At 37.5% G+C, this 13,476-nt stretch overlaps 2 non-coding genes across 2 annotated transcripts; one reads left to right on the forward strand and one right to left on the reverse strand.

Moving 5' to 3' along the window:
• Positions 1 to 572: 572 nt before the first annotated feature.
• LOC133520890 (5S ribosomal RNA) lies at positions 573 to 691 on the reverse strand. Its single transcript, XR_009799823.1, has one exon. It is a non-coding gene; the product is annotated as a 5S ribosomal RNA (ribosomal RNA).
• Positions 692 to 1,381: 690 nt separating this feature from the next.
• LOC133520894 (5S ribosomal RNA) lies at positions 1,382 to 1,500 on the forward strand. Its single transcript, XR_009799827.1, has one exon. It is a non-coding gene; the product is annotated as a 5S ribosomal RNA (ribosomal RNA).
• Positions 1,501 to 13,476: the final 11,976 nt, after the last annotated feature.

Below are 13,476 nucleotides of genomic sequence, written 5' to 3' on the forward strand. Positions count from 1 at the left end.
TACATGGTGCTACTTTACCACACTAGTGCGATAATTAGCACATTACGTAACTATGTCGAAAATTTAAATTTATTATCTTATTATTTCGGTAGGTACTCTAAAACTTACGGAAAACGTATGATACATGTGCGAATAGGTGATTCGTAACTTGTGTCGATTTAAAACACTCCCTTCGGTCGTGTTTTAATTTACCGTCACTCATTGCGAATTTCGTACTTTTCGCACTTGTATCGTAATGGTACTATTGTATTGTAGTTACAGACATAATTTACTAAAGGTTTACAAATTATTACGTAATTTTTTTCCATAGGAAATTGAATAAAAAATACGACGGAGCTGGCTCGCTATACCTCGATTTAATTACATTAAAATGTTTCTTTCAATTCCTATTACTTTTAACAATTACTGAGACCTTTTTTGATAATATGACATGACGAAAAATAATTTAACCTTTTGACCGCCAAAGACGCGCGCGGCTACAGCCCAATATCAACCTTCATGCGTACCGATAAGGTTCACGATTACGCGCCGCGTGCGACAGCCGTGGCGTTCAAAAGGTTAAAAAATACAAAAGCCAACGACACGAGGTGTTCCCAGGCGGTCACCCATCCAAGTACTGACCTCGCCCGACGTTGCTTAACTTCGGTGATCGGACGAGAACCGGTGTATTCAACGTGGTATGGACGTTGGCGACATGGAAGCAGAAATTTGTCAATAGTAGCTTCATTCTTAAAGACTTGGCGACATTTTAATATTAGTGACGTCGCAAGTTGCTCGGAGTGCAAAGAAGAACAAGAAGTGATACTGACACGATATTTGACAAGTGTAAATATTTGGAAAGCTATATTGTCAATAGAAAGAGATAATGTTAAAATTTAGCTTCATTCATTCGAAACCACACATATGTAGGTACAGTTAGTTTTTAGTTTTACTCTATTTTAAAGCAACAAAAATGTTTCCTTCTAATTGCAGCTCGTATCAACAGTTTAGAACATCTACACTCGTTCCCCAATTTTTACGATCCCGTGCAGTCAAAACAGCAGCCTAACACCCATATTTTACCGTTTAACGGCACATAAATTACATAATTAACTGTATTAACTAACACCCGTTTACTATCGACGGCTAGATCGGATTTTATTACTTGCTTTATGATATTTGTTTTTGTAAAACCGGCCTCGGCAGAGGAAAAATGTAATAGGGATAGTAATTCTAAATAGAAGTAGAAAAATACCTATTAGTAGTTAAAAAGAGAAATGGAAAATATTTTAAATTATACACCAATCTACACTCCCAATGAGTGAGACAAAACTCACACGTCATGGTGACGTCACTGATGTTATATTTGGCGCTACTGTATACTAATTTCAGAGTCTCAAGCGCCAACGTCCATACCACGTTGAATACACCGGTTCTCGTCCGATCACCGAAGTTAAGCAACGTCGGGCGAGGTCAGTACTTGGATGGGTGACCGCCTGGGAACACCTCGTGTCGTTGGCTTTTTGTTTTTTTTTATTCAAGTTTCATTTATTTGGGACAACACAAAATGATAAAATACAGTAAACTCAAATAACAAATTAATAAACTAACTAAACTATAAACATTTTTTTATTGTTTGTTCCAAGTCTTAAATACTAGCCGATTTGACTCGTTAAGTCGCTTTATGAATGCGAGTTGAGATGTTTTGCCGGCAATCATTCGTACCTACCGCAAAATTTTTAATTAAGTTTTCGAAATTCTGAATATCAGAAACATCCTACATTCACGCTTTCAAATATACTCAATATAAACCTCCATCTTAAGCTGTCGGCGAAATTACGCGCCTGCGGCTGACATATTGTTATTTCCCTATATCCCGGTATAAAAGGGCTTAACCGCCAAGCAACTACTCCAATTCCACACTACATACGCCTTTTTGTATCAGCTTTGTGCCTTTGTTTCGTGGCTGTGTTATGCAAAACGTGAAGTGGAAATTAAATGCCCAGGTGATAGAAAGGTTTGAGTTTAGTTTGGTGTTAGACTGTTTTGTTATAGGCTTCTTCTTCTTCTACTCGAGTCGATGGTTTCGTGATTCATATTAAGCGGGACCACAAGGTAGCGACAACGAAGATTTTATTTTAACCCTTTGAATGCTTTATAAACACAAACATCACTCAAAAGCCAAGCTCCCGGGCGCAAGGGAGCTCATAGGTATGGAAGGTAGAGGTAAGGAATGAAATCTCCATAGGCAGAACTGTTGCAAAAGTGTCCAGCTGTCAGCTATAAATAATAGTTCCAAAACTCTCCAGAGTAGCGCTAGAGTAGTTAAGAACCTAGATGTTATTGACGGTGTAAAGTGCGCTGTATATACAAAATGAGACTAAACGCAAACGCGTACGTCACGTTTCGAAATCGAATTTATTTACACTAGGGGTACTGATTCTAACATAAGTCTAAGAAAAACACGTGACTCTTTGTTCGACATTCAAAATAGATAGCGCTGTACTGCGCAATCAGAGTTACCGCAAAACGAATGGAGATGTACAGCGCCATCTCGTTTACCTGTCAAATGCACAGCACGAAATTGTCTTAGATTGTACACATTCACACAATATCTTTGGTAATACTAGCCACCCGCCCTCGCGTCGCACGGGCTACACCAAACTTACACGAGTTTATCGCGAGAATACAGACATACAGACAGACTGACACGGCAGGGGATTTGTTTTATTAGTTGCAGTGATGCAATCGGTTGTCAAAGATGCCAAAAAATCCCTTCTTATCTTGCCAGAAACTGCCAGAAACTTGCTCAACTTTACTCAGAAAAAAATTCAAATTTCAAAAAATTATTCTGCAAGTAGGCCTCAAGGGCTCTTTTACAAGTCAATACAACATTTATAGTAACATCATATAGTGACATGAAAAATACATAACAACATTTATAAATACAACAGCCAATACCTGGGCAAACATTACATTATAATAATCTTAAAATAAATAATTACTACAATACAATAGAGATGTATAGTCTCTATAGTTAAAAACACATTAAATCTGGAGATGTAAAAGGTCCCCAATGTCAGAGTACTAATACTAATAAAATTTGGAGGTGTAAAGTCTCTCCAAGTGTCAAAATAAAATTTATACTAAATAAATAAACCGCGTCTGGACTGTTAAACTAGCAGTCTCTTAAACTAATGCTACAGAATACATAACTAGTATGTACCTAGTCAAGTATATTATACAATATGACAGAGACGTATAGTCTCCACGGTTAATACATTAAGTTTGGAGATGTATAAGGTCCCCAAAAAAAAAACGTTTTAAGCTAAATCTCAAAGTACTAAATTAAGACATACGCCTTTTATCCAAAAACAGCTCATTCATCAACGTCCCAATCCCAGCTTTATGAATGTCCTGTCAAATCATAATGAAAAAGTTAATAGAAAAAGTTTGACAGCGGCAGGGCGTGGTGACAGTTTAAAATTTAATTTCGTCGCGACGGACTAATGGTGGGTCGAGAGAGGAATAGACCTTTCTTATATATTAACTTCTTTCGGAACAAGTAGATAGTTGATTTGTATATCAGTCATCAAAACATTTTAATATAATTGTAGGTAGGTACTATGCTAAATTATATGGATAAATTGAATATATGTAAACAGAAACCGACGACCGGTTTGGCCTAGTGGGTAGTAACCCTGCCTACGAAGCTGATGGTCCCGGGTTCAAATCCTGGTAAGGGCATTTATTCGTGTGATGAGCATGGATATTTGTTCCTGAGTCATGGGTGTTTTCTATGTATTTAAGTATTTATAAATATTTATATATTATATATATCGTTGTCTAAGTACCCTCAACACAAGCCTTATTGAGCTTACTGTGGGACTTAGTCAATTTGTGTAATAATGTCCTATAATATTTATTTATTTATTATTTATTTAAATAGATGTCATACACTTAATTAAAAAAAAAAAAACCGGTTAAAAAACACAAAAAAAAAATTTGTTCCCTAGGTGTATAGATAAATTTCATGTAATGTTACATCTACGAGTATTCATAAAAAATAATTATTTTTAAGGATTCATTTACACCTACTCTCACTCGGTACCTTTTTTATACGCATTTCGAATATCGAAAAGCACCCTTTTTGATACGGAATGGGTTAAGAAATGTAACTTTTGACAGCAGGCATATCAATTACTGGCTAACGAGTTGATTTTTAATAAAAAAAAAACTTTATTGTCGCAAATAAATACAGCAAGGATAACAATCAAATTGGTATTAGGTATATTAAATTTAGCTTTTGATATTAGCCATCAGTAATTTTATTTGCAATATAATTATGTCCATGAACGTGTCCATATAATTTATATCACGGACAATAAAGATATCTCGCTTAATTTAACACAATGGACATCTACAATAATAAATTAATACGCAAAAGCAATAAAACGTAGCTTTATTAATAAATAACTAGTAAGCGTTTATGCACGTCGTAAATTTATGCAATAATAGTGTGAATTATTGCAGGTTAAACGTGTACTTATTTAAATGCCAAAAGGTCCTACCAATACTTACTCGATAATACTTTTATCATCTTTTGGTAAATGTATCGTTTTAGGAATTATTTGCATTTGCAACACGGACGTATCTTTGAAGTAAGTGTAATAAATATTGAACGTAATTCACATGCGTATAAAATATAGTCAGCTTTCTGTATGTGTATACTGTACAGTTTATGTATGTGACACGGTTTTTCGTCACTTTGGTCACGTTCTAAGAACCTACCATGAACCTCTTCGTTCGTTCGAATACGCAAAGATGAGAGACTGACGACGAAATTTCGTTGTTTGTTTCAATATTTGCCGAAAGATAGCGTTAGGTAAACTGTAGTGTAGGTGTTACACGATGTTTGATTAATTCTATTCGCGCCTTATGGTAAATAATGTAGAGTCTAATATGAGGCTTACTGCCTCACTCGTGTTTTTAAGAAATCTAGATTCTACTTGCCAGGGAATACAGACAACTAAGCGAATTCGGTGCCAAAGCGACTTGTATTAAGAAAGCTCTTTTTTTATCCACAGGGAAGTCTTTTCGGTCACCTAGCTGTCCTCAGTTGCAAGAAATTGATTATTATTGGCAAGCACACACAATTTTATGGAGGATAGGCAGGCGTTTGACCACGATCTCACCTGATGGTAAGTGATGATGCGGTCTACGGTGGAGCACGTTTACCTATGAGATACCTATTTACTCTAGCCTTGAAGATATCTAGATTGTACTCATGCGCAAACACAGACTCGGGCAGGGCATTCTACTCCTTGGCAGTTCGCATAAGGAATGTTGAAGCGAAACGTTTCGTGCGTATTTGTGGAATATCTACCATGAAGCGATACCGAAGTGCCGATTGTCTGGTAGTCCGATGGTGAAATGGGGACGGAGGAATAAGATTGTGCAGTTCCTCGGTACACTCATCGAGCAGTTAAGCAAGCGTAAGGCGAATTTATTAAAAATATACCTCAATAGATACTGACTACTCTTACGAGTACAGCCATCACAACAATGTCCTCCATGACCCTCTATTATTCCATCGTGTCAAATAAATTGAAATCTCACATTGAACGGAACCTACCGAATTAATATCGATACATGCCCTGCCCCATTGGCACACAATCCCAACTATAAAATAACTCGTTACTTCATCAATTGAAACGGTACCCCACTTACTTTGATTCATGGTTTGTATGTAACTGATGAGAAACGGGGGTTCTTTGAGTTGTGGTCATTACGTACATAGCTCATAGAAAAGCTATAGAATCAATTGGGAATAACGACTACTATTACCACCTAGTTGACCGGCAGTGATGCGACATCCTCTGACGTTGGTGACAGGAGCTGCGATGATTTGGATGAGGTATTGTGTCCATAAGCAGGTATTAAAAACGCTTTTACATAGGCCAGCAGGCGGATTATATTTAGATGGTTTTATAACATTAACAGTCACTTTTTAACACGGCGGAATTGAAAGTGACGGACATCGTTTTATTGGATATATGGTTCAATTTTTATCACTTGTCACTATGCCCGTCACTTACGCACTTCTTGTTAGAATGTGACAGACATGCTGACAAATGATAAAAAGCCGACCATCTTAGCCCTACAGAACGACCATCATATTCGTACAAGTGCACAGCATAGCAAAAACATATTCAAGGGTTTTTTGTTCGACTAAATTGACACTTCAAGTCTTCTAAAACCTTTCTCTACAATATCTTATCTTATATTTACATATATATAATATATACATGTACAATACGTACATCTCATCCATCATAACTAGATACAAGCTTCCAAAATTGCGGCATCCTGGGTTTTAAAAAGTCAATAGACGAGGTGTCAGGGGGCCTACCGCGAAAACCGAAATACGCAAATTGCGGGGAACTTTCTCTTTTACTCCCACTAAGACGTAATTAGAGTGACAGAGAAAAATGCCCGCAATTGACGAACTTCGATTTTCGTGGTAATAGCCCAGGTCACCTACTTAACGAGTTTGTGTCCAAATTCTTAATATTTTAGCGTTCCTCGATAGGCTTCAACCGAAATAAAGAATATTAATATGCAAATATTATAATAATAGTTCCAAATGGCTTTGCCTTTAGTAACAATATGATTATTATATTGATCTTTATTTCGCGCACAGGCTCTATTTTCAACGACCCCGACTACAACTTCTGCAAATCGAGGTGTGTGTGTTAGGCACCTTTATGTACAGCTTCAAACGCAGCCGAAGAAATGCTTTATACGCATACAGTATGGTCTGGTCTTTAGGTTACTTTTTTACGGAGGTGGAGATGAGAGGAGGCGTACGGGTATCAACCAACACGTCCGCTGAAGGAATGCAGCTTTACTGTCACAATAATCTACAATGTTGCCACCTCTATCCAATCGCACATCCACGCCATCTATTGACAAGTTCACAGTACGTCCCGTAAATCATCTCGGCAACATGGCGGACGGCGCGCATTAAACTCATTGATATTTATTGCTCAATCGTTGCGCTGGACATGATTTATCGTTAATAGATTCCTTGTCTAACGTTTGTATTTATTATTATGTAGGTTACTGCATGATGTTTACTAGGAAGCTGGTGATTTGTGTCAGTTTCATGGCATGGAGGCTCTAAATTTATTTATGAGTAATAAAACAATACATTTACTTGGCGCCGTTCCGTGGAGCAAGATTTGGGTGTATTGGGGATGGGGTAAGAGGAGGTTACCCAAGCGGCCCAGGACCAAAGTCAGGGAAAGTGGTTCGAGCCCTACACCCGAGCACGGGGTAACAGGATGGAACGAAGAAGAATAAAACAATAACGCATGATCTAACGATTGTTTGTGTGGTTGTGAATGGGCGTTATCTTAGTTGAGTTTGCTAAAGTGAAAGTAATGTACAAATTAAAAGTTAACTAATGCACAAGATGGCCCAGAAAAAAACCGTTCACGAAATATGTTTTTCGAACTTTTCTTCTTGCTCAAAAATTTTTAATAACATGACATGATATTTTAAACATATCGTCCTGCTTGTACACATAAACGCAGGTCCTGCCGTCAATTTGCAATATGCAGTGATTGCAGGACCAAAATGTTGACCTATGATGATGATGATAACTTCTCTGAAAGTACCCGGTAAACAAAGTCCAAGAACCCCATCACTTGGCTTAACACCATTAAAAGTAACGGATCAGACTTCGCGTCAAAAGGGTCTCTCTACCATAATCTAAAATATGTAATAACTTAACTGTTTAGTTAGTTGTCCCAATTTCCTGGTAGATGGCGCTGTTCCAGACGCAAACTAAGCAATGCTAGTTTATCATAGAATCTATATAAGAAACTGTCACATTTCAAAATAAATGATTGGTAACGTAGCAACTTATTCAAACAAAGTGGTCCTTCGAGCCGGATTCTATAAATATAAATACCCTATGTATAAATAATACATATAGAGATGTAGAACAATACAGTGTGACTTTTGAACGCGAACTGTAATGCTTAATATCTATGGCCGTGTCATTCACGAAGACGCGTGCCTTGAATCGTATTGTCATGTCTTTAATGATTAGATTTGACAAATCTGCGCGTCATCGTGGATGACATGAACTATATCCCTATTTGTAAAAATATTCGAGAGTGGCAGTTAATTAGGCACGTTGTTTCACCCGCTCCTATTGATGCTGACTATACTATACAAGCCAAAATTTGAACCCACAAACTCGAATTAGGAAGCTGCTTCTACTATTCAGTCTCTAGTGCCATCTACATCTTTTTTCAAAGTGCTTACATAGTATTACAGTACATCGTGCTATTTTACCGTCCTAGTGCGGTAACTAGCACTATACGTGCATATATCAAAAATTTAAAGGGCCATATGTACTGTAAAACGTACAATTAAATACACGTGTGAAAAGGCATTTCCTACTTTTCGCACTTGTATCGTAATGTACGTATGGTGCTACTTTACCGCACTAGTGCGAAAATTAGCATATTACGTTACTGTGTCGAACATTTAAAGGGCCATATGTTGTACTGTAAAACGTTGTACGATACATGTGCGAATAGTTATTCGCAACTCGTGTCGATTTAAAGCACTCCCTTCGGTCGTGTTTTAATTTATCGCCACTCGTCTCGAATTTCCTATTTTTCGCACTTGTATCGTAATGTGTGGTAATGTACTATTACTGTACGTATGGTGCTACTTTACCGCACTAGTGCGATAATTAGCACATTACATAACTTTGTCGAAAGTTTAAAGGGCCCTTTGCTAGGGGTTTATTTTACAGCACATGCTGTAAGATCTTGTACGAAGTATATGCGCATAGGCAATTTTTCGCACTTGTATCGTAATGTACTATTACTCACCAGCCTTTCATAACTTCATAAGTCTCAATCCATTACAGTCATAGATCTGGAGTAATTGACAACTTAACTGAGCTAGAATAGAAAAATATAATGAGACCAGCGATATGACGGGAATTAATGAAGATTGCCGTGCTGTAACTTCGTATGCCAGAAGTTATTTACTGTTTTCATGACTTTTATGTCGTTAGTATAAAGTTTAAAATGGCTTGGCTGGTGATGACTTATTTGTATGAATAGAGATAATTAATTTAGCTGCTTAATGTAGTATGGAAATGTAACCAACGGCGCGAATCGAACTTTAATATACGTCAAACATTTGCTACAGATACGATATGGATGAAATATGTCAATGTCAAAAGTTATCTTTATTTCCGACGTTTCGACGCAGGCTTTTCGTCGGGTTATTACACAAATCTCTGTTTTGACGTTTTGCTGGAACATCAGAGCCCCTAGTGTAAATTTATTCGATAGCGAGACGTGACGTACGCGTTTGCGTTTAGTCTCATTTTGTATGGAATTTAGAAACAGCGCGCCAAGCGGGACGTTTTGGAAACTCAAAATCCCATACAAAATGAGACTTAACGCAAACGCGTACGTTTACACTAGGAGTACAGTTATCCGCGACCACGACCAGTGAAAAATGCGTGGAAACGTCGAAAATAAAGGTAAAAAAAAAAACGATTCAAATGTGTTCAAAACGCGAAAGTTTTAAACGTTATAAAAACGCCAATTTTGTCACTGACATATTCAATCCATATCGTATCGTTAGGAAACGTTTGACCTATATTAAAGGTTGAATACGGCCGTATGAAAGATTAAAATGTTGGAATTATGTAGATTATTAATCGTTATATAACGATTACTAAGGTTATAAAGGATTTCCTAAGAATGCTAAGAAAACTATATATGGCCTCCTAGAAGTTGGCTAGACTTTGTAGTAAAGTATATATTTTCTTTGCACAATTCTACCTTAGTTTTTCGATTAGGTAGTATCCAATCAATAAAAAAGTAGGATAACCGGTTTGAAAGTTTTTATATCTTCTGTTATGTAGGTAATACTTAGGTATATGTTTATTTTGTAACAACATGTACATATATGTTAAGTATGTGTAGGTGCGTGTAAGTATTTGTAAGTACGTTTTTTACATTATAAAACGCACTTCAAAGCTCTGTGTGTGCTCTTATCATGTCTAATTAATAATTATTTTAAATGTCACTTTTAAAAAATGACACTGTTATTTTGCTTTCAGTAGACAAACGATACATCAATTGTAGGTACAGTATGTACTTATTTTTTGGAATAGATTTGTTCGAGAATTAAGATTATTCGTCTTTCAATAAAGAAAAATATGAACGCATTTCTGAAATGAAACACATACGCTATTAGGGTTAAAATCTTATCTGTCTAGGATTTGTTTCGCCACCCTGAGCACAGAGTCAAAATTATGACCCTTTTTGTCAAACCCAACTCCTAAATCTGTGGACTACTGAGATTTTTTTGCAAAAATTTGCCTAACTCCATGCCTAGTAAAAGCTTTTTCACCAAACCCCAAAAAAATGAAAAGACACCTGACGTTTACAACACTATTAAAATACACGTCAGGCGTGTGCTGAATAATAAATACGCCCCCATTCCCTTTCATATTTTGAATGTCCCGAGTTATAAGAATTTACGCGTCACTTAGCAACGGGTAATGTTGCTATAAAATGTAACGGCCACTCCACTCTTACGTATTGACTTTTAGTGCACGTTGTATTTTAGGGGGGAAATTTCAATTCGCTGTGATAAGGTGATGGGGTTGAGAAAGTTGCGTTTAGGGCGCTAGAATCTTTATTAAAATATACTTTATAGTTTCCGAGTAAAATGGCTGTAAGATAAGGACAGATAGACGGACGGAAGGAAAGACGGAAGGACGGGCGGAACGACGGACTTAACGATGGACGGAACGACGGATAGAACGACGGATGGAACGACGGACGAAAGGACGGACGGACGGTCGAACGGACAGACGGAACGGGTAATGTCGCAATATACACTATTTCGCTTTCATTTTGCTTTTAAAGCCCTTATCTAAGCGCTAACCGATATGCTTAAGCGGTATCCAAATACCCTTACAAAACCCATTATCATCCCTTCACCGGTACAAGCAAAAAATAAAAATAAAATGATTAAAAAAATATATTCGGTTTCGTTTTAGTGACTAGTTAATTCAGTTACAGAGTTAGTAACATATATTTTTATGAATAATACTTCAACCTGTATATACATTACTTCGCTTACACAATCACCTACTAATTGCACACACAAACACTTCTGGTATCCGTCAATTCATCGTTAATTAAATATAAATCCATCAACCATCGACACTTCATTAAAGTTGGACACAAACACAGCGGTCCGACGCGACAAAAAAAAGCAAAATTATTTCACATCGCGCCGGCGGGCAGATATCACTTGTCACAGTGTCGAGCTGTCAGCGCGACCGCTGACAGCTGACACTTGACAGTTGACAGTTGACACCCGCCCGTCGCAGCCGATTTACATAAAGTGGTAAGTGACAATTAAAAGTGCATGTAACGTGAGTGGAATTATGTAGGTTGTGCGGGTTCTGGGATAATTAATGATATTTGATAGGCGCTGGCGGTTAGTTACTGCCTTTAGCGGGTGGATGAAACTAAATTAGTGGCATTTTACTAGCCCTATTTTGTTTCCGAGGTTTCGTCCTGAGTAATAGCGTAGAGGCATAAACTTAGAGTGGTCTCTCCATACATAGATAAAACTCATTGATAATAAGTTTTAAGCTAAGTTTTAAGTTTTTACCATCTTCTAGTTTCTCCCATATAACTTATTATTTATTAAGTGAGGAAACTGCACTCTACTTACTTACTTACTCCGTTGGCTCAGCGACCCAAAATGAGACTTTGCCTCCGACACAAGACAGCGCCATTTTTCTCGGTCCTGTGCGACCTCTCGCCAATTGTCGACTCGAAGCTTGCGCAGATCCGCCTCCACCATGTCGCTCCAGCGATACCTAGGGCGTCCGATAGGACGTCCTCCTGCTAGGCGACCCAGGTACGCTCTTTTTACGTTCCGATCTCCGTCCATTCTCTCAAGGTGGCCCAACCGACGGAGTCTGTGGGCTTTACTTTCTCCCATGATGTTAGGTTCAGCCACTAGGTCTTCAATCTCACGGTTCTTAAGAACTGTCCAACTTCCATCGGGTCTTTGTTTGGGGCCCAGTATTCTAAGCTTACTTATTTTATTTCTCCATGATAATAGCCCGTTTTAAAAAGAAATACAATAGTTTCTGACAAAAATGATCTACATATATGTCACCAAGGAAAGATTGTATGTTATTGTGAGTTATACTTTTGACTTTCTCGACATTTATATATTACAAATTTTGCAATTGCAATTTTGTTGCAAACCCATTATTTTGTTCTAATTTTCTTTTAATGTATTTTTACCACATAAGTGCCGGGAGGTATTCGGCAGGTTCTCTGTTGGTAGTCGCTTTCCTTTACAAAGCGGGAAAACGCTGTGATCGGCTACTTTGTTAAATATGTACGACAATTTCTATAATTATAATTTATGACTCTGCTATTCAGCGACAATTTTAATAAATAATAACCATAATAGTCCTCGGAAAGACATAACTTCAATTTGAAATAGCAATAGTCCTATTTCTTATCCTATATTTACACGCAGATAACATGAATTTAAACCGACATCTGCAAATAAAATTGTAGACATAAAGTATTTAGTACTATCAATATCAGAGCATTAAGTCTATTATCGGAGCTACTGAGCGAGTATTCATAAATGTCTAATAATATGGGATCAACGCGCGCTTTTAGCATTTACCATCCAGGCTGTGTTTTCATTGGTTTCACGAGCCAAAGTGAAGTCAAATGTTCATAATTTTTTCCATTGGAGTAGAGTGCACAGCCATTTTTAATGTCAAATAAGTTGGCGAGAATTTAATTTTTCGTACAAGCTTTTATCGCTGACTGTATTTTTCTTTCCACAGGCAATTAATACTCATTCTAAAAACGCTAAACACAATTAGGTTGCGTTAATTTATCGCAGAGTTCCTATGGCCACCTTCTGCCTCCAACATCAGATCAGCTCGATGGTACCATAATATTGCATTGTCACCAGACTTACATATTTATGCTAATTTTCAGCTTCACCAAGTCACCCATGAACTAGCACGCTTTGATTAGCATCAGAGATTACGTAATAAGGATAAGATTATCCTGGCTCTTAAAGCGGAAAGAAGCAGAGGGTTGGGTTAGTAATAATAATAAAGCAGTTATGTTAGTAATAATAATAATGCAGTATGGACCCGGGTATGTCCTTAAACTACGTCCACAAGAGAGGTATGGGCATTGTGAATGTCATCTCGCTCTGTGTGGTAGGGCACAGCACAGCGGATGTCATTCCAGATCTAGAGCAGAGCCCAACTGGGGAAGTACCTCCACCTTACAGAAAATCGCAGCCAAATAACACTAGACCCTACTCATAGTGTTGTGTTCCTGCCGGTGAGTAAGGTTGCCAGAGCTCAACGAGGGTGGGAGG

The sequence above is a fragment of the Cydia pomonella genome, chromosome 8 (assembly GCF_033807575.1).
Source record: "Cydia pomonella isolate Wapato2018A chromosome 8, ilCydPomo1, whole genome shotgun sequence".
Taxonomy (NCBI): Eukaryota; Metazoa; Arthropoda; class Insecta; order Lepidoptera; family Tortricidae; genus Cydia; species Cydia pomonella.